This window comes from Macaca mulatta, chromosome 2 (assembly GCF_049350105.2).
Source record: "Macaca mulatta isolate MMU2019108-1 chromosome 2, T2T-MMU8v2.0, whole genome shotgun sequence".
Classification (NCBI taxonomy): Eukaryota; Metazoa; Chordata; class Mammalia; order Primates; family Cercopithecidae; genus Macaca; species Macaca mulatta.
Genome location: NC_133407.1, coordinates 64,299,997 through 64,324,797, shown reverse-complemented (window position 1 = coordinate 64,324,797; position 24,801 = coordinate 64,299,997). Strand labels below are relative to the sequence as shown.

The following is a 24,801-nucleotide window of genomic DNA, read 5'->3' as shown; positions in this document are numbered from 1 at the left end:
GCAGGTGGGCTCAAGCATGCACACTAAGTGACAAAATGGTGGAGTTTAACTGGTATATGTATGAAGAACATCGGACTGGTAAGGAAAGAATGCCTAGGTAAGCATGCATACAACTCCAGTAAACACAGAGCATGTGTTCCCACCCAAGTGCTGGCAGACCACTGTGCTTACAGACAGCTCAGGCCATGGGAAGAATCAGGGGAAAAGGGATGTAACCCCCCAAGAAGCATGCTGATGTATAAAACCCCAAGTCAAAGGTCAAACCCTGCACTTGATCTCTCAAGTTGCCCACTTGGCCCTCTTCCAAGTGTACTTTAGTTCCTTTCATTCCTAATCTAAAACTTTTTGATAACTTTCACTCCAGATGTATGTAAAACTTGCCTCAGTCTCTCACTCTGCCTTATGTGTCTTGGTTGAATTCTTTCTCCTAAGGATGCAAGAATTGAGGTTGCTGCAGACTCATACAGATTCATTGCCACTAACATACTTTGGCATCATGTGACACAAATATCTTCCACTGCTAACATACTTTAGTGCTGCATGACTCAGATACATTCCCATTCCCCAGTGGTAAGACAGCTCAACACCTTGCCTTCTTCAACTGGAGGCACTCAACCCCCATATGTGATACTCTTCTCCCTTTCACTCTCCTGCTTACTAACCAACCTCCAGAACAATTCCTTCCAGCCAGAGTGACTCTGCTACCCTTGATCAATCTCTCAATTCACTCTGATGGGTGGCTTATGGGGGTGGTAAGGAACTTGGAGCCTGTACCAAATAGACCCGAGACACTAGTGCCCCTCCTCGACAAGAGGCTTGCAAGAGTGGTAGGGCTAAAGGCTAAAATCATGCAACATCTGGGGTTTCCTCTGCTTTTTCAAGTAAAATTTTCTCTTTCCCAAGAAACTGCACCACCTACTGTCCTGTTTTCTCTGTGTATATTCTGAAATGGCCTTGTGCACTCACTAGACCATCCACCTCATAAGCAAGTCTGCCTTTTCTCTGCTTTTTTCATGCACCCACAGCTCTTGCTGCATTTGCATAGCAGTAAAGAAATGGGCTCCTTGCCCCTGTCTGCTGGCACATTGCCAGGACAGACACTAATTGGAATCCTAGCTCTCCCAGCTCTGTATGTCTTACCATACACTTTTCATCCCTGTTATGTCCCAGGCCCAGTTTTTCCTGTGGCTTTGAATTGAGTTTGTCCACCTGCATAGGGCCTCACTGTGTGGTCCTCCAAGGACCCCACCTACTTACTTTTTTGGAGTTAGCACCTTTTTGAGAGATAGGATAATTCTTCCTTTGCTATTTGTGAATTCTTACTCCAAGCCCCACATTCTCCAGAGGTTATGCCTTTATGTCAAAGGGCAAATAAATGTTGCCCTCTTAAATCCAAGGGCTGTTGTATTTGCAAGCATATGTAGGCTTTCTTCCTACATATGTAGGTATTCCTCTCACTTCCTCCTCTAGGCTCCATTTCTCTAATCACTTCCACATCCTTATCAACATGCATCAAGACCCTGAAGGTTATATTTGAAGGGAGGGAGTTCAGCCTCCTTGCAGCAGTTAGCTAAAAAAATTAGCTTCTCCTCTACTTAAAAAACATGGGAAATGGAAATCTGAGAAAAGAGATAATCATTTTGTTGATAGAATGCTCTGAGTGAGAGTCACTCTAAGTCATGGAGACAAGGATATAGGCCAGCCCAAGGCTGTAGCTGCAAGAGACCCATAGGACAGAGATGGAGGTTGGTCACAGGCTAACAGATTACCGTTAGAACAGAGATGATGGCAGGATTGAAGCTATACAGAAAAACCAGTTCATTCTGGAACCCCACAGATGAACAGGAGGCCCACGGTTTACTCTGGTATCTCCTCAGTTCTCAAGTGGGTAATTGTGACAAGATGAGACCAAGGTTAAGTGTACATGGTAAGACAGGTTTATTCTGAAACCCTAAAGATGAATGGGGGATACCTTATCAGGATAACAGGAAAGTAAGAAGAAACACCTTCTTTTTCCTTTTCCTTGTTTTTCTCCTTTGTTCTATCTTCATGGATGGGTGATGGTGTCTCCATACCACAGGACACACCTCTTTGATGCATTCCAAAAAAAAACTAAGAAAAGTTTGATTCTCCCAAACCTTAAAACAGCAACAATAAAAAACTACTTTTTTTTGTTGTAATACTCTTTGGTCTAAAAATAAACTGGGAGAAAATTATAAAAGTCAGTCTTAGAACCCAGTGCCCTTATGCAGAAAATCCTCAAATTAGCCTCCTCCATTTTTATAACTGAGAGCAGAATAAGGAGAATAGGGCTAAGGAAAAGAAGGAACAAGAGGAAGGCTCAACTATTGGCTACTTTACAAGCTCTCCAGCTCCCTCCAGGTTGCTGTAAGGACACTCCTTCAAGTAACAGCCATTGGTGCAGGAAGCCAGGCCAGTGGAAGGCAAACTACCCCAATGGGATAAATGGGAAAATGCCCTGCACAGCTTGCCCCCTTTACCACAAGCTGGAAATGGGACTAACATGACAGCTGAGGGCTCCCATGGACAGAGTCCCAACACCTGATGAGCTTGAGCTGAGGGGTCTCTCTGTTCTGGCTGGCATCCAACCTGGACATGGCCATCAACAGGAAAGGGCCAAGGGCAACTCTGGAGGGGGCAAACAAAATTATAAATTTTCCTTTTGGGTTCAAGAGCTACCTACTCTGTGTGAATCTCCTTCTCTAAGCAACTCTCTAAATCCTGCCAGTTAATGGGGGCAAATGGCACCCTTTACCTCCAAAATAAATAACTCATACCCCTTTTGGACAAAAATATGCTTTCTGAGATGGGTGCCTGCTTAATATTTACCCAAAATCTAAATTCATCTTTTCCTCAAATACACCTGTTTCTCCTGGGAAAGCTACTTAAGTCTTTAAGCAATAACTTTAACCTGATGGTCTTAACTCAGGAGTTTAGAAATAACCCACACTTATTCAGACAAGCTTTAGAAAAAAATTTAACCAAGCATTCTCTTCTCGAGGGGATCATAACTTCTACAGTATGTAGATAAACCCCTTATCTTCTCCTCCTTTACAGGACTCACACAGCAACGTGCAGTATAAACCATAGCTTCCTAACAGAAGAAAAATGACTTTTGTCTTAACTTGAAGGTTATAAAGGTAAAGAGGTATTTTTGTCAAGGAACATTATAAAGAAAAGAGATTTTATATGAGAAAGGATCTTGTATAGTAAATTCTTCTCCTAAAGTAAAATGACTGGTTGTTTAAAAAGAAGGATGTTTAGAACAGGTCAGAAAGTCCAAGCATGTCATAGATGGTTTGTGTAAGTCAGGAAAAGATTCATGAAAGGGAATTTATAAAAATGTACAGTTTTAAAGGGTATTAGGTCTATTAAATACTTTAGGGTCATAAACTGCTACTATGACTTCTAATTGTACAACTTATTTACTTTAAAGCTGGGTATACACAGAGTTAGCCATGCCCCCTAGCTACGCTGAAAAGATTCAGACCTTAGCTGCACTTCTATCTGATGTCCTAGGCTCCCCAACTAGTTCATAATTAGAATTACTTACTTACCAGGTTTTTCACCAAATGTAAAAGTTTTAAGAATTAACAGGTAATATGTATTTGAGACTATTGAAAAGACAGTTTTACATGCAAGGAGTGTAAGGAAAGTAGAAGGTACTTTTGGTAAAAGAGTTTATGAAGAGAAGGGAATGTGGGTTATTTTTGTCTAGAGCGTTAAAGGATTGTTTTAAGTTAAATAGCATAAAGCTGAATGTTTAAGCAAGTTGTGGAGGTTTTGTGAAAGATTATTCTTGCAAATGAAATTCTATATGTAAACACAATGGCTAAAATTAAGGGGATATTATTTAGTTTATCCATACATTGAACAATTGAATAGAAGCATAATAGAGTTTTATTAAATAATTAATATGCTCTTTAAAAAATGTAATAAATTATAAAAGGTTTCTGAGAATCTTACTTTATAGTCAAACTAATTAAGATTGAATAGATTTGTCTATAAGGTTTCATTAAGAACTAGGCTTGACATCAGTAGTACACTAATACAAAGGCAAACTTTGCCTTTTTTGAGTATTTGTATAAATGTGTAATTGGTATGTGTTCTAAAATTGGGTGAAATTCCTATAGCTCTGATATGACTTAGTATACATTATCAGTAATAATTGTAATTATGTTAAATTATTGTGTGTCACAAAGGTAACAAATTTTTTTGTCCATTGTGTCTTTAACTGTGGCTGCCCTAGACTTTTTGTCATCCATAGACAATTGTTGTCTTGTTTTTATCCTCATTAAAAGGTGGTTTTATAATCAGCTATAGACCTCTAACAGATGCTGTTAAATGCAGTTTTCTGATAACCCTGGAGATTGTGACACTAGAATAGAGAAAAAACCTTCCAAGACTCTCATGGAGAATGAAATGTTCATGAATATCAAGCAGAACAGAATAACTGCACAGACTGAACTAGTATAAAACTAAAACAATCCTTTTAAGGATTTTTGCTTAGAACATTACAGATCCTTTGTTTTTCGGAATCAAGAAAACTTTTCTTAAGCTATTTACAGCTTTTAACAATGAGTAAATATACTCCCATAAATAAAATTTGTAGCATATTTCTATCTTCTCTCACCTTCAAGCCACCAAGCTCCAGATGATACTCAGTGAGGGATACTGTCCTGTCAATATTTGTGACTTATCCTCCTACAGGGGGACACCATCAGTGAGACATGACAGAGGTGAAATCCTGCCCTTGTCTCCCTTGGACCTGGCTGGATACTGCTTTCACCAACACATGGTGCCACCCTGCCCTGTCAGCTAGCAAGAGGCCAAGACCCACGAAACAACCACCACTGCCCCTCTGTCAGCAGGAAATAGTTACAGAAGACTGATCTTTGTCCATTTTACCCAAAGAATTGGGGTCTTGAACCCTTGAGGGGGAAAATGTTACAGGAGGTAGTCAGGAAGACATGAGCAGGGCACGAGAGGCCCTCACCCCCAAACAGGAGTATCAGGTGACCATCAAGTGATGGTCAGGCAATTGTTAATTATCTCTCTAAAATAAAAATTGGTCACAGCCAGCACCAGGAAGAGGTACTCTCCCAACCTGAAAACTGGTCATCAGCAGTTTCCTGATAAGATCTCTGGATTTGTACAAGTGGGCTCAAGCATGCACAATAAGAGACAAAATGGTGAATTTGAACTGACATATGACCTAGGAGCATTGGACTGGTAAGGTAAGAATGCCTCCAGTGAGCACGCTTACCACTCCAGTATACACATTGTGCATGCAGTCCCTCCCAAATGCTGGCAGGTCACTGAACAAGTGGAATGCCAATGTATAAGACCCCAAATCAAAGGTCAAACCACACACTTGATCTCTCAAGTCACTCACTTGGCCCTCTTCCAAGTCTATTTTATTTTCTTTCATTCCTGCTCTAAAGTTTTTTAATAAACTTTCACTCCTGCTCTAAAACTTGCCTCTGTCTCTCACTCTTTCTTATGGCCCTCATCAAATTTTGTCTTCTGAGGAGGCAAGAATTGAGGTTGCTTCAGAACTGTACAGATTCACTGACAATAACATAGAAATGCATAACAAATTATGTCAAAACTTACCAGTTTAAGGAAACATACATTCATTGTCTCCCAGCTTGGGTCTAAGAATCAGGCACAGCTTAGAGTCTCTTTTCCTGTCTTTTCTTTTTTTGATACTGGATCTCACTCTATTGCCCAGTCTGGAGTGCAGTGGCATGATTACAGCTCTCAGCAGTCTCAACATCATAGACTCAAGCAGTCTTCCTGCCTCAGCCTCCCAAGTAGCTAGGACTATAACAGTGCTCCCATTTTTTCTTAAAAAAACAAAAAACAAAAAACAAAAAAAAACAGTGGGGGGAGGGGGATGACTATTACTTTTTATTATCCACTCTTCTTTTCTCCTCTCCCCTTTCCCGCTGTTGCCTATTTCCTACTTAGCCTTTGAGAAATGCAAATATAACCTTCCACCTCCCCCTTAACAGACATTCCCCGCAGGTCCAGTTCTTCTAACTATGTCCTCCAAGACAGATCTCTCCTTGAGAGTTGACAATTAATTTATGGAACTCTCACCTCTAAGAGATGGCCTCTGGACTTCTATCCACCAGGAGGACATATCAAAAGCATGCCCCCTTGGCTAGGAGATAAGGCACCAAGTGAGCAGGGGGACCCCTTGCCCTTACTCACATCCCTCCTTACCTAAAAGTATCCGCTTTCTGTTTCAATGGTGAAGCAGCACATTCAAAGGCAGGATACTTTGTGTCCCTTCTCCAAGCTAGCTTCAGAATAAGTTCACCTTTTTTTTGGTACCAGAACTCATTAACTGGACTTTGCATGTGGCAAACAACTAATCTGCTATTAATTTACAGGACTACAGGCATGTGCCACCATGCTCAGCTAATTTTTTAAATTTTTATAGATACAGAGTGTCGCTCTGTTACACAGGCTGGTCTTGAACTTCCAACCTCAAGTGATCCTCTTGCCATGGCCTCCCAAAGTGCTGGGATTACAGCAGTGAGCTACTATGCCTGGCCCTGGTTTAAAGTAGGAGGCCATAATCAAGGTGTTGGCTGTACTTACCACCCTCTTAAGGCTCAAGGGGCATGGACAGCTTCCATCTCTCTTGTGGCTGTTTTCAGGCCTGAGATTCAAACTGGCTGTTGTCCAGAGATATCCATTGCTTGCCACATGGATTCTCCTTAGAGCTGTTCACAACATGGCAGCTTGCATCCCTTAGAACAAAGGTTCAAAGGGAGATGGGGCGGGGGGAGAGAGAGAGAGAGAGATCCGGAGTCTCTTTTAATGTAATTTTTAAAAGCGAGTTGCCACTACTTTTGCCCTAATCTATTGGTTAAAAGTGAATCATTAAGTCCAACCCACACTTATTTATACACATTTAGAAATTCATCTCTTAGTGTCTTGTGGGGAACAGAACCTGGAAAACTACACAGCAAGCTGACAGTAGTGGTTTTCCCTGGGAGGCAGTGAGTTTGGGTGTGAAAGGAAGGCCAGGTGAGTGGGGGAAACATGGAAAGGTGTGGGTGAGGGAAATTCAGAAAGGAGTGTTATTAAAGGTGAGACTGGAATTCATTCCTTCTGGTGGGTTCTTGGTCTCACTGACTTCAAGAATGAAGCCGCGGACCTTTGTGGTGAGTGTTACAGCTCTTAAAAATGGTGTGTCCGGAGTTTGTTCCTTCAGATGTTCAGATATGTTCGGAGTTTCTTCCTTCCGGTGGGTTCGTGGTCTCACTGACTTCAAGAATGAAGCTGCGGACCTTCGTGGTGAGTGTTACAGCTCTTAAAGGTGGTGCGGACCCCAAGAGTGAGCAGCAGCAAGATTTATTGTGAAGAGTGAATGAACAAATCTTCCACAGCATGGAAGGGGACCCAAGTGGGTTGCTGCTGCTGACTCGGGTGGCCAGCTTTTATTCCCTTATTTGGCCCTGCCCACGTCCTGCTGATTGGTCCATTTTACAGAGTGCTGATTGGTGCATTTACAATCCTTCAGCTAGACACAGAGTGCCAATTGGTGCATTTTTACAAAGTGCTGATTAGTGCATTTACAATCCTTTAGCTAGACACAGAACGCTGATTGGTGCGTTTGCAATCCTCTAGCTAGACAGAAAAGTTCTCCAAGTCCCCACTCGACCCAGGAAGTCCAGCTGGCTTCAGCTTTCAAAGAGACTTTGCTATTGTGAAAGAAAATAATACCTCAAGACCTCAAACTCACTATGCTAAGGGGAAAGTTAAGCTTGGGAACTGAGTCATACAATAGTACTTTCCTTTTTTTCCCCAAACAGATAGCTGTAATTTCACAACCCTGTGACACAGCCTTACACATAAACCAGGTTTCCACAGTAATAGAAGGTCATATACCTCCTCAGATGGCCTCCTCACAAATTGCACACAAAAAAATTCCCTGTGAGCCCCTAAGTCTTTCAGGATACACATTCCCCCTATAAACCAGCCCTGAAACCAAGTTGTATTAAATTTCTTTTTTTTTTTTAATTTGAGATGGAGTCTCACTCTGTCACCCAGACTGGAGTGCAGTGGTACGATCTTGGCTTACTGCAACCTCTGCCTCCCAGGTTCAAGCGATTCTCCTGCCTCAGCCTCCCGAGTAGTTGGGGTTATAGGCATGCACCACCATGCCCAGCTAATTTTTTTTTTTTTTTGGATTTTCAGTAGAGATGGGGTTTCACCATGTTGGCCAGGCTGGTCTTGAACTCCTGACCTCAAGTGATCTGCCCACCTATGCCCCCTGCAAAGGAACGCAGCTCATCGCCAGCAATGGATCAAAGCTGGACGGAGAATGACTTTGATGAGATGAGAGAAGAAGGCTTCAGTTGATCAAACTTCTCAGAGCTAAAGGAGGAACTACGTACCCAGCGAAAAGAAACTAAAAATCTTGAAAAAAGAATGGAAGAATGGATAACTAGAATAATCAATGCAGAGAAGGCCATAAACGAACTGACAGAGATAAAAACCATGACACGAGAAATACGTGACAAATGCACAAGCTTCAGTAACCGACTTGATCAACTGGAAGAAAGAGTATCAACGACTGAAGATCAAATGAACGAAATGAAGGGAGACGAGAAGTCTAGAGAAAGAAAAGGAAAAAGAAATGAACAAAGCCTCCAAGAAATATGGGTTTATGTGAAAAGACCAAATCTACGTCTCATTAGTGTGCCTGAAAGTGATGGGGAAAATGGAACCAAGGTGGAAAACACTCTTCAGGATATCATCCAGGAGAACTTCCCCAACCTAGTAAGGCAGGCCAACATTCAAATTCAGCAAATACAAAGAATGCCACAAAGAAGAGCAACTCCAAGACACATAATTGTCAGATTCACCAAAGTTGAAATGAAAGGAAAGATGTTAAGGGCAGCCAGAGAGAAAGGTCGGGTTACCCACAAACGGAAGCCCATCAGACTAACAGCAGATCTCTCGGCAGAAACTCTACAAGCCAGAAGAGAGTGGGGGCCAATATTCAACATTCTTAAAGAATTTTCAACCCAGAATTTCATATCCAGCCAAACTAAGTTTCATCAGTGAAGGAAAAATAAAATCCTTTACAGACAAGCAAATGCTTAGAGATTTTGTCACCACCAGGCCTGCCCTACAAGAGATCCTGAAGGAAGCACTAAACATGGAAAGGAACAACCAGTACCAGCCACTGCAAAAACATGCCAAAATGTAAAGACCATCGATGCTAGGAAGAAACTGCATCAACTAATGAGCAAAATAACCAGCTAATATCACAATGACAGGATCAAGTTCACACATAACAATATTAACCTCACATGTAAATGGACTAAATGGTCCAATCAGAGACATAGACTGGCAAATTGGATTTGTTTGCTGTATTCAGGAGACCCATCTCACATGCAGAGACACACATAGGCTCAAAATAAAGGGGTGGAGGAAGATCTACCAAGCAAATGGAGAACAAGAAAAAGCAGGGGTTGCAATCCTAGTCTCTGATAAAACAGACTTTAAACCATCAAAGATCAAAGGAGACAAAGAAGGCCACTACATAATGGTAAAGGGATCAATTCAACAGGAAAAGCTAACCATCCTAAATATATATGCGCCCAATACAGGAGCACCCAGATTCATAAAGCAAGTCCTTAGAGACTTACAAAGAGAGTTAGACTCCCATACAATAATGGGAAACTTCAACACCCCATGTCAACATTAGACAGATCAACGAGACAGAAAGTTAACAAGGATATCCAGGAATTGAACTCAACTCTGCACCAAGGGGACCTAATAGACATCTACAGAACTCTCCACCCCAAATCAACAGAATATGTTGGAAGTAAAGCACTCCTCAGCAAATATGTCCTATTCAACATAGTGTTGGAAGTTCTGGCTAGGGCAATCAGGCAAGAGAAAGAAATCAAGGGTATTCAGTCAGGAAAAGAAGAGGACAAATTGTCCCTGTTTGCAGATGACATGATTGTATATTTAGAAAACCCCATTGTCTCAGCCCAAAATCTCCTTAAGCTGATAAGCAATTTCAGCAAATTCTCAGGATACAAAATTAATGTGCAAACATCACAAGCATTGTTATACACCAGTAACAGACAAACACAGAGACAAATCATGAATGAACTTCCATTCACAATTGCTTCAAAGAGAATAAAATACCTAGGAATCCAACTTACAAGGGATGTAAAGGACCTCTTCAAGGAGAGCTACAAACCACTGCTCAGTGAAATCAAAGAGGACACAAACAAATGGAAGAACATACCATGCTCATGGATAGGAAGAATCAATATGATGAAAATGGCCATACTGCCCAAGGTAATTTATAGATTCAATGTCATTCCCATCAAGCTACCAATGAGTTTCTTCACAGAATTGGAAAAAACCGCTTTAAAGTTCATATGGAACTTAAAAAGGGCCCACATTGCCAAGACAATCCTAACTCAAAAGAACAAAGCTGGAGACATCATGCTACCTGACTTCAAACTATACTACAAGGCTACAGTAACGAAACAGCATGGTACTGGTACCAAGACAGACATATAGACCAATGGAACAGAACAGAGCCCTCAGAAATAATACCACACATCTACAGCCATCTAATCTTTGACAAACCTGAGAAAAACAAGAAATGGGGAAAGGATTCCCTATTTAATAAATGGTGCTGGGAAAATTGGCTAGCCATAAGTAGAAAGCTGAAACTGCATCCTTTCCTTACTCCTTATACGAAAATTAATTCAAGATGGATTAGAGACTTAAATGTTAGACCTAAAACCGTAAAAACCCTAGAAGAAAACCTAGGTAGTACCATTCAGGACATAGGCATCGGCAAGGACTTCATGTCTAAAACACCAAAAGCAACGGCAACAAAAGCCAAAATTGACGAATGGGATCTAATTAAGCTAAAGAGCTTCTGCACAGCAAAAGAAACTACCATCAGAGTGAACAGGCAACCTACAGAATGGGAGAACATTTTTGCAATCTACTCATCTGACAAAGGGCTAATATCCAGAATCTACAAAGAACTCAAACAAATTTATGAGAAAAAAATAAACAACCCCATCAATAAGTGGGCAAAGGATATGAACAGACATTTCTCAAAAGAAGACATTCGTACAGCCAACAGATACATGAAAAAATGCTCGTCATCACTGGCCATCAGAGAAATGCAAATCCAAACCACAATGAGATACCATCTCACACCAGTTAGAATGGCATTCTTTAAAAAGTCAGGAAACAACAGATGCTGGAGAGGCTGTGGAGAAATAGGAACACTTTTACACTGTTGGTGGGATTGTAAACTGGTTCAACCATTGTGGAAAACAGTGTGGCGATTCCTCAAGGATCTAGAACTAGAAATACCATATGACCCAGCCATCCCATTACTGGGTATACACCCAAAGGATTATAAATCATGCTGCTATAAAGACACATGCACACGTATGTTTACAGCGGCACTATTCACAATAGCAAAGACTTGGAATCAACCGAAATATCCATCAGTGACAGACTGGATTAAGAAAATGTGGCACATATACACCATGGAATACTATGCAGCCATAAAAATGGATGAGTTCGTGTCCTTTGTAGGGACATGGATGCAGCTGGAAACCATCATTCTCGGCAAACTATCGCAAGAACAGAAAACCAAACACCGCATGTTCTCACTCATAGGTGGGAATTGATCAATGAGATTACTTGGACTCTGGAAGGGGAACATCACACACTGCAGCCTATTATGGGGAGAGGGGAGAAGGGAGAGATGGCATTGGGAGTTATACCTGATGTATATGATGAGTTGATGGGTGCTACGGGTTGATGGGTGCAGCACACCAACATGGCACAAGTATAGATATGTAACAAACCTGCACGTTGTGCACATGTACCCTAGAACTTAAAGTATAATAATAATAATAATAAATCTGTACCTTACACGTGGAAGTAAAACAAAGCAGTAGCCTTTAAATTGGAATTGCATCTTGTAGGTTTAATGGAGTTCTAGCACTGGTTCTAATTGATTTTTGGCTAGATATAGCTGGAAGTATGTACTCAGGTTGTTAGTGGAAAGCAGGACAGCAAAGGGCCAGAGTTTTAAATGGAGAGTCTTCTTCACAAGCAATTTTTTTAGAATGATATTTTGTTTTTCACAGACTCCTGAGATAGAATATAATTTTTCAGTGATAGGCTTAGAGGCTCGTGGGAAAAAAGAAGTGCTATTTTTCACACTTTTTGATACTTAATATGTGTTAGCCTCTGTGCTAAGAGCTTTATAATTTAATCCTGACATATTTATGAAAAGGGTACTGATATGGCTTGGCTGTGTGTCCCCACCCAAATCTGATGTCAAATTGTAATTCCCAGTGTTGGAGGAGGATCCTAGTGTGAAGTGATTGAATCAAGGGGGTGGACTTCTCCCATGCTGTTCTCATGATTGAGTTCTCACGAGTTCTGGTTGTTTGAAAGTGTGTAGCATCTCCACATTTTATCTCTCTTCCCCCTGCTCTGTCCGTGTGAAGACTATGCCTGCCTCCCCTTCACCCTCTGCCATGATTATAACTTTCCTGAGGCCTTCCCAGAAGCAGAAGCCTGTATAGGCTGCAGAATTGTGGGCTGATTAAACCTCTTTTCTTTCAAATTACCTAGTCTTTATAGCAGTGCAAGAATAGACTAGTACAGGCACTATGATTACTCCATTTTTCAGGTGAATTGCCTCATTATTCAGATGAGGATATAGAGACAAAGAAAAGTATGATGGCTCGAGGTCACACATCAGTACATGGTTAATTCTCCATTCAATGAGAGTTCTAATCCAGGCCCATGTTCTTGCTTTTAGCCACAAGAAATGAGGCCTGTCCCATGGGATGTCACTCTCTAACCCCAAGAACAGGAATAGACTGCCAGGCAGAGAAGGTAGAAAGCATTAATGAAATAAATTTTTTCTATTTCCATCTGTTGCTCCCCAGAGCACTTGCCTCCCCAGAGTTTGATCTCAAGGTGTAGAGTCTGGCACTCCTACTATGCCAATACCCAGGAGAGGCTGGCTCTAGAGTACGTATTTTATATTGTTACATAGTCAGAGAGATTCCTCAGGCACCAAATAAGTAGTTGAATGTTTTCTTCTAGTAAGGGCCTCCAGCCAAGACCAACAAGTACCAGTTCTTGAGTAAAATAAACTACAGGTGACCAGGCAGATGTTGGAAATGCAAAGAAGAAGACATCATTCAGGGGCATGGAGCAACAGAATGAACAGCACCAGCTGGCATAGGCTGAAAAGCTACGGGGCAGATAAAAAGAAAGGGACTTATTGCAAAAAGAAGCTGAGGTGGAGCAGGGGCCCCCTTTTAGGAGCCTGCAGACTTCCAAGCATGGAAATAAAGGAAAATTCTGAGTTCCTTCAAGGGAAATTCCAAGCACCGAGCTAGCCTCAGAAGTAAATACGGAACTTATAAACAAGAAGGTAATAGTAGCTTAAAACAATAGCCAAGAAAGCTAGAGTTCCTGAGATTCCCCTTTCCTTATGGAAACTAAGGATAACATCTTAACATTTGTGTCTGAGTTGTCTTCTAGAAAGTCAGATACCCATTGAGGACCCCCACTGAATGGATCCTCTGGCATGCAGACTTCAGATAGGTGAGAATTGAAGACTGAACTTTGACCATAATTTTTTGTTCTAAATTTCCTCTCAAGGGGCTTTGGGAAAGTCGCTCCCCTCTCCCAGCAAGTTAACACTTTTTTTCTACTGATTCCATTTTTCTTTTTTTTGAGGTGGAGTCTCACTCTGTTGCCAGGCTGTAGTGCAGTGGCACGATCTCATTCACTGCAACCTCAGACTCCCAGGTTCAAGCGATTCCCCTGCCTCAGCCTCCCAAGTAGCTGGGACTACAAGTGTGCACCACCACGCGCAGCTAAATTTTTTTTATGTATTTTAGTAGAGACGGGGTTTCACCATGTTGGCCAGGATGGTCTTGATCTTCTGACTTCGTGATCTGCCTGCCTCGCCTCCCAAAGTGCTGGGATTACAGGCGTGAGCCACCATGCCCGGCCCTGACTCCAAATTTTTAAATGAAGCTTTGCATACTTAACCAATTGCAAATCAGAAAATCTTTGAATCTACCTATGACCTATAAGTCACCCTCCAGGCCCCAACTCCAAGATGTTCTACCTTTACTAAAGCCTTCATGTACTGATATACGATTTTGCATGTAGCATCTGATACCCTGAGATTTACTCCTACCTTTAAAAACTCTTCCTTGCAAGTCATCAAGGAGGTCAGGATTTGAGCATTTAGCTTCCTGGTCCTCCTGCTTGGCACCCTGCAAATAAATGCCTTTCTTTCTACTGTGCAAAAAACTTGGTGTAGATATCTGGTTTTACTGTACCAGATGAGTGGATCCCAGTCTGGTTCTATAATGCAGCCAGTTCTCAGGAAGATTTCCCTGGAGAAAAGAATTGATGAGGAGGGGTGAGTCAGAGGAGCAAGCCCCTTAGAGAAAAGGTCCTGAGCGCTGTGCCAGTGCCAAGGTTAATTTGAGGGAACTGCTGGGTCAGAGCTACAGCTAGGATGGTAACCCAAGTAGGATGCCAAGGGACTTTGAGGAAAATGGATTTGACTTGGGTGTATAGTGTCAACCTAAGAGATAAGCTGAGACCAAATTAATATAAGTTACTAGTTGCAATCCTCAAGCTTGTCCAAAATGAACTCTTTTTGGACAAGCCTGAGGACTGCAACTAGCAACATAGATTCAACTTGCCCTGAATATACCCTCAGAGTAGTAAGAGTTATATGTAGGTTTTAAAGAAAAAGAAGAGGCAGTTCCTAAGTTGTTTATTAAGAATTTACATTAAAATAATATTAGCTACTGATTGGCTATACATTGTTCTTTGTGTCACAAATTTCAGCAACAGGAAGATAATGAGTGAGGCATCTAATCAGAAACAAAATGACTAAGCAATTCCCTCATGGCATGGCTGGGGAGGTATGGCTAAAGTCCCATGCTAATGGCTCTCTGGAGACATTATCTGCATGGCTCACAGAGCCAGACTGCTCAATAGCAGAGACTACAAACTGAAATATCTACAGTGTCTAGGAGGGTAAGAAAAATAAATAAAGTGAGCTGGGTGAATACAAACCTTTGCCCCACCACCCATTTTCATCCCTCTCCAAAACCATATGCATATGAAAATGTTAAACTCACCAAATTGTATACACTAAACATGCAGTTTTTTATTTTATATCAATTATACTTCAATAAAGCTATAAAAAAAGTACTACTGATTTTGTTACAATAAAGGGGTCCCGATCCGGACCCCAAAAGAAGGTTCTTGGCTCTCACACAAGAAAGAATTTAGGGTGAGTCCATAGAATAAAGTAGAAGCAAGTTTATTAAGAAAGTAAAGGGATAAAAGTATAGCCACTCCATAGATAGAGCAGGGCACTCCTGAAAGCAAGAGGAAGAACATGTACTCTTTAGGTACAATGCTTGTTTACAAGATAACAAAGCAAAAAATAATGAGATATACTCTACTACAAGGGCTTGTGACAAAGAATGGTTAATCTTTGTGTAACTACTGTCTTCCATTAGAACATATATTATTATTTTAAAACAAAACTTATTCTTAAACTAAGGATGCTTTTATTCTTAAGATATTGTAACATCAGGACATTTCCTGGGTCTGTTAAGTCCTGAGTCTGTTCAGTAAACATTATTAACCTGTTCCCTTAACCACAAATATCCTTTGACTAAGAATGCCTAACCTCATACAAATGCAGTCCAGCAGGTCTCAACCTTATTTTACCCATCCCCTATTCAAGAAGGGGTCGCTCTGGATTAAACACCACTGACATATTCTCCACTCCCTTTTACAAGGGGATACTTAATCCTAAGGGTTGCAGAAGGACAAAGATTCATTTTTCTACAGCTTCTTTGGGCTGCGTAGGGGCGATGATATTCCTGCCTAACTCTTAGGATCTCTTGTATTTAGGGTAGAAAGGAGCTCAGTCAGGAAGCATCAGTATAGTGAGGGCCATTCATAATTCTGGGTCCTGACAAAAGGTAATATCTGGAAGATTAATAAGTGTTCAATTATAGAAAATGTTGAGTAAGCTTATCTTGCATTCTTACTTAAAGAGTATAACAGCAATATACTCAACAACAGTAAACAAACTAAGTATCCCAAGTAAACTAAATAAGAAGTCTTTCCATGAATTGGGCACCAAGCTGATATGGGGTTGCTAGCCAATTTCAATATATGCTCAGAATTAGCATAATGATACAGATTACCATTACCCATCCCTCTTGTTTCTTCTATGCAGCTGGCAGAGATCACAGGAATAAGCAGGGTCAGTCTATGGTTCAGAAAAATACACAAAAACAATGGACAAAACTAGAATTCAACAACAGGTGTACCACAGTTTTTGAAACATAATTTCTCTCTTTCCAGTCCTCATTTTTATTAAAAACAAATCATGGTAGGACTGGTTTGTTTGAAAAACAACCTTTAGTCATATTATACTTGATGTGATTACTTTCATAAAGTGCAACAAGAATAATTATTTGCCATATAGGCTCCTTTTTAAACTGCCTTTGATGAAACTTTGTTTTATACAAAATCCCATATAGACCTTTTAAAACCTTGGGTCCAGCCATGGGTTTGTGCTTGAAAATACCTGTATGAGTTGGGTCAATTTCTCTCTTCTTGAGGTCGCAATATAACTTGGGGCTCCTGGGCCAGTAAGAAAGTGACATTCTTTACTTACCACAGGTCAGGAATCCTATACAGGGACTGTATAGACAAGATATGAGGCCAGGTTTTCCCCAGGGTCTTTCATTGGCCCTGTAAGTCAATTTTGATTCCTTATAGCAGTCTGTTTATATTTGAAAGCATGGCCTTCCAGACAAAGCCTCGGTAAACTAACCAGTGTCTCTAATTGTGTCCTCTTATACAAGAAAAAAAGATTTGTATTGCACTTATGCAAATAACTATATTGCCATAAGTTAAGTGTAAACCAAAAATAAAATGATAAGTCCCTCAACCATCTGAATTGACCCCTCCTCTTAGCCAAGGGCATTCCAACGTTAACCTGAAAAACTAGTTCCGGCCATGAAGAAGTGGGAGTCAGACATGCCTCATTATCATTAACATCAACATAGACCTTAAGACTTGTAGAACAGACTCATTAAGTCTAACAGGAAACATTTACAATCTATTCTCTTTGAAGCATGCTACCTGGAGGTTTCATCTACATGATAAAACCTTTGTCTCCACAACCCCTTACTGTAACTCAGACATTCCTTTCTATTGATTCCAGGTCTTTAGATAGTAACTCAACCAACTACCAATCAGGAAATATTTAAATCTGCCTATTACCTGGAAACTCCTGCTTGCAGTTGTCCTGCCTTTCTGGAGCAAACCAATGTGCATCTTACTTGTATTGATTGATGTCTTATGATTCCCTAAAATGTATAAAACCAAGTTGTAGCCTGACCACCTTGAGCACCTAAGGCTGTATCATGGGCATGTCCTTAACCTCAGCAAAATGAACTTCTAAGTTGATTGAGACTTGCCTCAGATACTTTTTGGTTTACAAATGAATACTCATAAATTTTGGAGGAATTGGGTAGAGAGAAAGAAATATGTTCCTAATTGGATTATACTTTACCCAACTGTCAAAAGCTATAAATCGATCAAAAGAAAATTTTTCTTGACTCTGAAAAACAAAACAGAATCAGCAATGTTTTAAACAAAATGTCATAAAAACATAATTTTGTCTTTTATTTGTTCAGTCTATGCAATTAATTCCTGTTTTGCTTGATATTTATGAACACAATAATTTTCCAAGAGAGTCTTGGAAGGTTTTTTTCTCTATATTTTAATGGCACATTTTTCATAGTATCAGAGACCTGCATTTAAGACTACTCATCAGAGTCCTATAGCTGATTATAAACTGCCTTTTGAAAAGGATTAAAACAAGACAATTGTCTATGGATGACAAGGAGTCTTAGGGCAGCCACAGTCAGATACAATCAATGAGAAAATTTGATTACCTCTGTGGCACACAATAATTCAGCATAACAATTATAATTTTATTACTGATAATGTACACTAAATCATATTAGAATTATAGGAGTTTTGCATAATTTTGGAACACATACGAATAATACATTTATACAAATACAGCCCAAAGAAAGACAAACATTATTTTATATTTGACTGTGCTTTCTGTATGACCTTAATATATCAAATAAGCAAAATATATCATTTTTGGACTTTCAGGACCTAACATCTAAAAGGATTAATCAGGTCACAAAATGACTATATTTAGAATTTGATTTTGGGATGTTTGTCAAATATCAAAGTTTTAAAACACTTGACATTAAAAATAGAATCTCAAGTCATTTATTTAGACAAAATAATAACTCAAAGATTTTTTAAAGGCAAAACCCTTTACTCATTGATAGAAGGAAGCCTTAGCTTTCCAAACAAGTTGTCTCTTTTCTCTCCCTTCATTTTCCTGAAGTTTATTCAAAAGGCAAACCCAAATCTTTTATTATCTCTCATCATTACATGAAAATATTGTTCAAGAGAGAAAGCCAAATTTCACCTTTGCATTAATGTCAAACCCAATTCTTAATAAAACCTTATAGGCAAATCTATTCAATTTTAAATAGTTTGACCATTAGGTAACATTCTCACAAACCTTTTATAATCCTTCACAATTTTTTTGTTAATGAGCAGATTAATGCTCCAAAGAAAACCCTGTTGTGCTTTTATTCCAATATTCAATTTACAGAAAAACTGAATATCCCTTAAACTCTAGGCAATATGCTTACCATAGAATTTCTTCTACTTCTCCCTTTTTTCTTTTTTTTCTTTTTTTTTTAATAGAGATGAGAGTCTTGCTATGTTACCAGGCTGGTTTCAAACTCCAGGGCTCAAGCAATCATTCTCACTTCAGCCTCCCAAAATGTTGGGATTACAGGTGTGAACCACTGTGCCCAACCAGGGATTTCTTTTATAAGATTAATCTTTCACAAACGTTCTAGAACTTGCTCAGAATTTCAGCTTTATTCTATCTAACCCAAAACAATCATTAACCCTATAAACTAAGCAGGAAAAAACCCACATTCTTATGCTTTCTTATAATTTTTTTTTTAACCAAAAACACTTTCTACTTTCTTTACACACCTTGTACATAAAACTGTTTCTCCAGTACTCTCAATTACATGTGTTATAGTGTTAACTCTTAGCAACTTTTATTTTTGATGAAAAACCTGGTAAGTATGTGATTTTAATTATGTACCAGATGTGGAGTCCAGGATGCCAGACAGAAGTGCAGGTAAGGTCTAACTATTTCCAGTATAGCCAGGGGGCATCGTTAACTCCACATGTCTCCAGGCCTTACCTAGAACCAAATGACTCCAAAGCAGGTAAGTCGAATAACTATCAAAAGTCAAAAAAGCAGTTTAAGTAGTTTAGTAAACACAGTATCTGACCTGCTTAATTTAGACCAGAGATCTAAATTTTCACATTTTTATTTTATCAATAATCTTTAAAACCATCTTTATTTCCCAAAGATTACTACAGTCACATGAACCAAAAAGTGTTACAGTTTCTATTTTTCTAACAAAAACATTTGATTTAAGCATTTATTATTTTTAATCAAATTAATCAGAGCTGTTTTATATAAACCCCACATACATAACACATATAAATACATAGACAGAAGAAGATCCAGTAGTTGTAAGGTTTTTTCATTTTAGCCAGTTTTAAAGTTTCTTAATTGGATTACTGGCATCAGGGTGGAGCCCTTTGAAATATAGGGCCAGGCAAGCATGCAGTTTCCAGGGCCTAACAAACAGGCAGAGCTGGAGAGCAAAACTGATCCCCCAAAATTAAGCATCCCATTTGTATACCAGATCCTGTATTCTTTAAAAGAGGGAAACTCTATGGCACAAGACAGTGCAATACTTTTACCATGCATTTCATTGCAAGGACATTCCCCCAAGGCTTGAGACTTGTGGGCAACCCAAAGCCAATCAGCCCATCCTCCATGGGAGTTTTACCTCTGTGGGTAGGGGAGAGGATGTTTTCATTCTTTCCAGATGGCTAAAAGTATGCTTCTCTGACCCACATGTGTAAGGATCTGAGTATTGCCTCATCACAGCCATTAGTCGTCACTAAAAGTGTATTTCTGATATGGTTTGGCTCTATGTCCCCACCCAAATCTCATCTTTAATTGTAATCCAAATTGTAATCCTCAGGTGTCAAGGGAGGGACCTGGTGGGAGATGATTGAATCATGGGGGTGATTTCCCCCATGCTGTTTTCATGATAGTGACTTAATTCTCATGAGATCTGATGGTTTTATAAATGGCAGTTTCCCCTTATCTTGCTCTTATCTGCCACAATGTAAGTCGTGCCTGCTTCCCCTTCTGCCATGATTGTAAGTTTCCTGTGGCCTCCCCAGCCATGTGGAACTGTGAGTCAATTAAACCTCTTTTGTTTACAAATTCTCAGTCTTGGACAGTTCTTTATAGCAGTGTGAAAACAGACTAATATGATTGTCTACCTAAGTATTACACACCAAGGCTAAAAACTCTCTCATAATGCAAAGTAATTTCTGATGCCCCCAAAAGTAAAAAATGTCAGGTAATGCAAGGCAAAACGGAGGAGAGCTTTAGATTTTGAGAAGGACCTATATGCTTTCAATTGTCTGGGATTCCAAGAGGAAAACAGAGGTTTTTCCCAAAATGCGGTCTGTAGAGACTCTTCTGTTTTACCCAAAGAGTCTCAGGGTATTAATAATTATTTTAGGACAGGTGCGGTGGCTCATGCCTGTAATCCCAGCACTTTGGGAGGCTGAGACAGGAGGATCACCTGAGGTTAGGAGCTCAAGACCAGCCTGGCCAACATGGCAAAACCCTGTCTCTATTAAAAATACAAAAATTAGCTGGGCATGGTGGCATGCACCTGTAATCCCAGCTACTTGGAAGTCTGAGGCAGGAGAATCACTTGAATGTGGGAAATGGAGTTGCAGTAAGCTGAGATCACAGCACTGCACTCCATCTCAAAAAAAAAAAAAAAAAAAGGAATTATAAGAATTATTTTAGGTCCTCTCATGTGGGCATCAAGAATGAAAAGAAGACAAAGTGGAGAAAAATAATTCAGTTGACTGAGAAGAAAAAAACTTTTTTTCAGAAAAACAAGATCCGAGAAAAAAAAAAAAAAACATAAAAGCCATTTAAATATGCATGCAGCTTGTATATCTGCTTTTAATTAAGCTGACTTTTAACTAAATATCTTAGTACCAGACTCCAGCCAAGACAGCCAGCCAATATTTCTGGCTTCTGAACTTTACTGAAGGTAAGTTCCCAGATGAAGCCAATAAGTCTTAACTAAGGTTATGACTTAATTATGGGTTATGAGGGATTTTCTAAGAGGTGGTGAGTAGTTTTTATAAGATCCAGAATGTCCAAAGGTAGCTCAGAGAAAGGAAAATTCAAGATAGGAAGTCAGAAATTGCTCATGATGGGGAAAAGAATCAATAAATGACACAGGTAACACAAATATCAAACCAGAAAGGACTCATTCCCTATAGTGGGAATTAAACCTGGACCACCATTGTGAAAAGACAAAATCCTTAGCTGCTGAGCTACAGTATCAGGGTATCTGCTGTTCTTCTTAAGGGTCTAAAGCATCCAATTTCAAGCTTGCAAAGACTTGTAACTGCCCAAGACAATTTTTAGGACTATGACATGAACCCCCAAATTTCCACTCTCTGAATGGCAGAAACCAAGAGAAAGTAACTCCCACATCATCACAAGGTCAAGCTCCGAAGGACATAAAGCAAGACAAGAGGAAAACCTCATCTAGTTTTTGTTTCAGGGACCTTCAGCCAAGTTTGCAATGGACCAGTTTGCTAGGCTGGTTTGAATGGTGGGCTTATACGGGTTCTAGGCCTGCATTCTATACTATGGTACCCCCTTTTATGACAGAACAACACAGAAACAAATTCATAATATAAAGTAGACCAGATTTACTACAGCCTAAGACTGGCCTCACAAATTCTCTTTTCCATTAATCAAAACCTTGCAGGAGAGGCAAACAGTGATTTTTATCATTCAACCAGTTTGCACAGAGAGAGAGAGGTCAGAAGCCTGACTGCCAGGTGCAGTGACTCACGCTTGTAATCCCAGCACTTTGGGAGGCCGAGGAGGGTGGATTACAAAGTCAGGAGTTCAAGACCATCCTGGCCAAGATGGTGAAACCCCCATCTGTACTAAAAATACAAAAATTAGCCAGGTGTGGTGGTGGGCACTTGTAATCTCAGCTACTCGGGAGGCTGAGGCAGGGAATTGCTTGAACCTGGGAGGAGGAGGTTGCAGTGAGCCAAGATGGCACCATTGCACTCCAGCCTGGGTGACACAGAGAGACTCTGTCTCAAAAAAAAAAAAAAAAGGAAAGAAAGAAAAGAAAAGAAAAAGTCTGACTAGTAAGAAATTCTTACCCTTTTGCCAGTATACCAGGTTTCTGGATTCTCTCTCTCTGAGTGGCTTTGATGACCCTACTTCCTGTGTCATAGCTGTAAGACCAACCGTATTACAAAAAAAATTATCTTTTTTATGGAATCATGTGCAAAAGCCTCTCAATTTTGCAAGATGCCAACAGGCTGCATGGGGGAACAGAATTAACATTTTCCATTTCAGCCAGAGCAAAATCCATGTGACAACACATAAACGTTAGCCACCCTGTTCAGTGCCCAATATCAAACTGATAAGGCTCAAACTTGCACCCATTTTCCCCTGTTGTCCGCTTTGATTCACTTCAAGTGAGGTGGAATGACCTCCGACCAGGAGTTTCAACATGTGGTCTCTGAGCAAGACAGAAGATCAGACAGTTGCCCTGAGTGACAGAAGATAGGAAAAGGAAAGGAAAGAAGAAGAGACAGAGGAAAGGGGAGAAAAGCATTGCCTGCGGTGAGGAGGGGGAAGCAAGGAGCTCAGAGAGGCCGGAAAAAGACCCACTCATTGTAGCGACACTGAATTGGAAGTTCAGGTGGCCGCCGGTGAGTCATGGATGGGATCTTTTCCAGCAGTTCCATCAGCTCTCAAGTTTCCCCTTTTAGGGGAGGTAAAAAATGTTCCTCATGTCCTGTAATCCTGCACATGCCCAATCCTGTCAGACAAGCAAACATACAAAAATGGGTAGAGGCATGGGGGAAGAGAAAGTTAAAATGTCCCAGGATCAGTTAAGTGAGCTTTCTTGAAAATGGGAGTAAAGACAAACAGCAACCAGGAAATTGATTCATGCGGCAAAGAACACAATGTGGATTAATTCAAAGAGAATGGCAGTTAACATACCATAGAGCCAATCCATTCTTAACCAAGAGGGGCCTCACCAAGGAGGACCTCTAACCCCTCATGTCTTAGGAGGGACTCTAACCTTCCTAAGTTAGGCCTCTAACCCAAGTTCAGACCAGCATCCTTGTGCTTTACCAAGAGGGGCCTTTTAACCCTCTATGTCTTATGAGGGGCTTTAACCCTCCTAAGTTGGACCTTTAACCCAACTTTGTCCCAAATGTACCCCACAAATTCCCCAAAGTTGGCCAATTGGTGCTGCAGTCTATTTCCCTTGGGTGGGGGATCTTTTCAGTATGGTCCCTTTGCAGTTCACCATGGAAGATGTTACCAGAAAAAGGTCCTGATCCTGACCCCAAGAGAGAGTTCCTGGATCTTGCAAGAAAGAATTCAGGGTGAGTCCACAGAGTAAAGTGAAAGAAAGTTTATTAAGAATGTAAAGGAATAAAAGTGTGGCCACTCCACAGACAGAGGAGGGTATTCCTGAAAGTGAAAGGAAGAACCACGTCCACCTTAGGTACAATGCCTGCTTATATATAAGATAATAAAGCAAAAAGTCTTGGGAGAAATATGCTCTACTACAAGGGCTTGTGACAAAGAATTGTTAATCTTTGTGTAACTACTGTCTTCTGTAAAAATCTGTATTATTATCTTTAACACAAAACTTATTCTTAGAACTATAAATGCTTTTGTTCTTAAGATACCAGGACATCAAGACATTTCCTGGGCCTGTTATTTCCTGGATCTGTTAAGCCCTGGGTCTGTTCAGCAAACATTATTAACCTGTTCCCTTAACAGTAAACATCCTGTGACTAAGAACGCCTAACCTGGAAATGCAGCCCAGCAGGTCTCAGCCTCATTTTACCGAGTCCCTGTTCAAAATGGAGTCACTCTGGTTCAAACGCCTCTGACAATTTTATAGACATGTTCCCATCTTAAAAAAGCAGCTGCTGCTCAGTTGTAGCAAATTTATGTTCTGCAAGAATGTAGATTCAATATTGCTAGCTTTTCCAATTTTCCAAGAGACATTAGAAATTTAGGCTTTTATATGTAAACTCCTGACTTTTAACATATTCATATATTTTTAAACCAGTGTGGACCAGACAAGGTATGTGACCAAGTAATACACACCAGTCTGCAAGCTCTATCTTAGAACACGAGGGTGGGTCATTTATATCCAAGGATCCAAGAAAACAGACCCTGGCTTGCTTAAGGAGCCTTAGGCAGGCCTCCAGCTAGGATAAAGGTTAATACAGGTCCAAATCCCTTGGGACCCCTTTTGGGATTCAGAAGTTGCAGATTTTTTTAACTTTTTAGATCTATTGGGGCCCATGCCATGTAGCATGCTAAGAGAACTCTGAGGCAGCACCTTATTAATAAACACATTGATATTTCTG

General features: G+C 40.2%; 1 protein-coding gene across 3 annotated transcripts in view; it reads right to left on the bottom strand.

Annotated features, from left to right (window-relative positions):
* NMD3 (NMD3 ribosome export adaptor) overlaps positions 1 to 24,801 on the bottom strand; it is a 165,640-nt gene that overhangs the window by 101,064 nt on the left and 39,775 nt on the right. Inside the window, exons 2-3 of one of the 3 annotated variants that reach the window (XM_015131704.3) lie at positions 6,634 to 6,785; positions 5,638 to 5,870 (exon numbers count right to left, since the gene is read on the bottom strand). The exons of the other annotated variants lie outside the window; for them this stretch is intronic. The gene's annotated coding sequence lies outside the window, so the exon portion shown is untranslated. The remainder of the gene's footprint in view (positions 1 to 5,637; positions 5,871 to 6,633; positions 6,786 to 24,801) is intronic. 3 annotated transcript variants of the gene reach the window in all.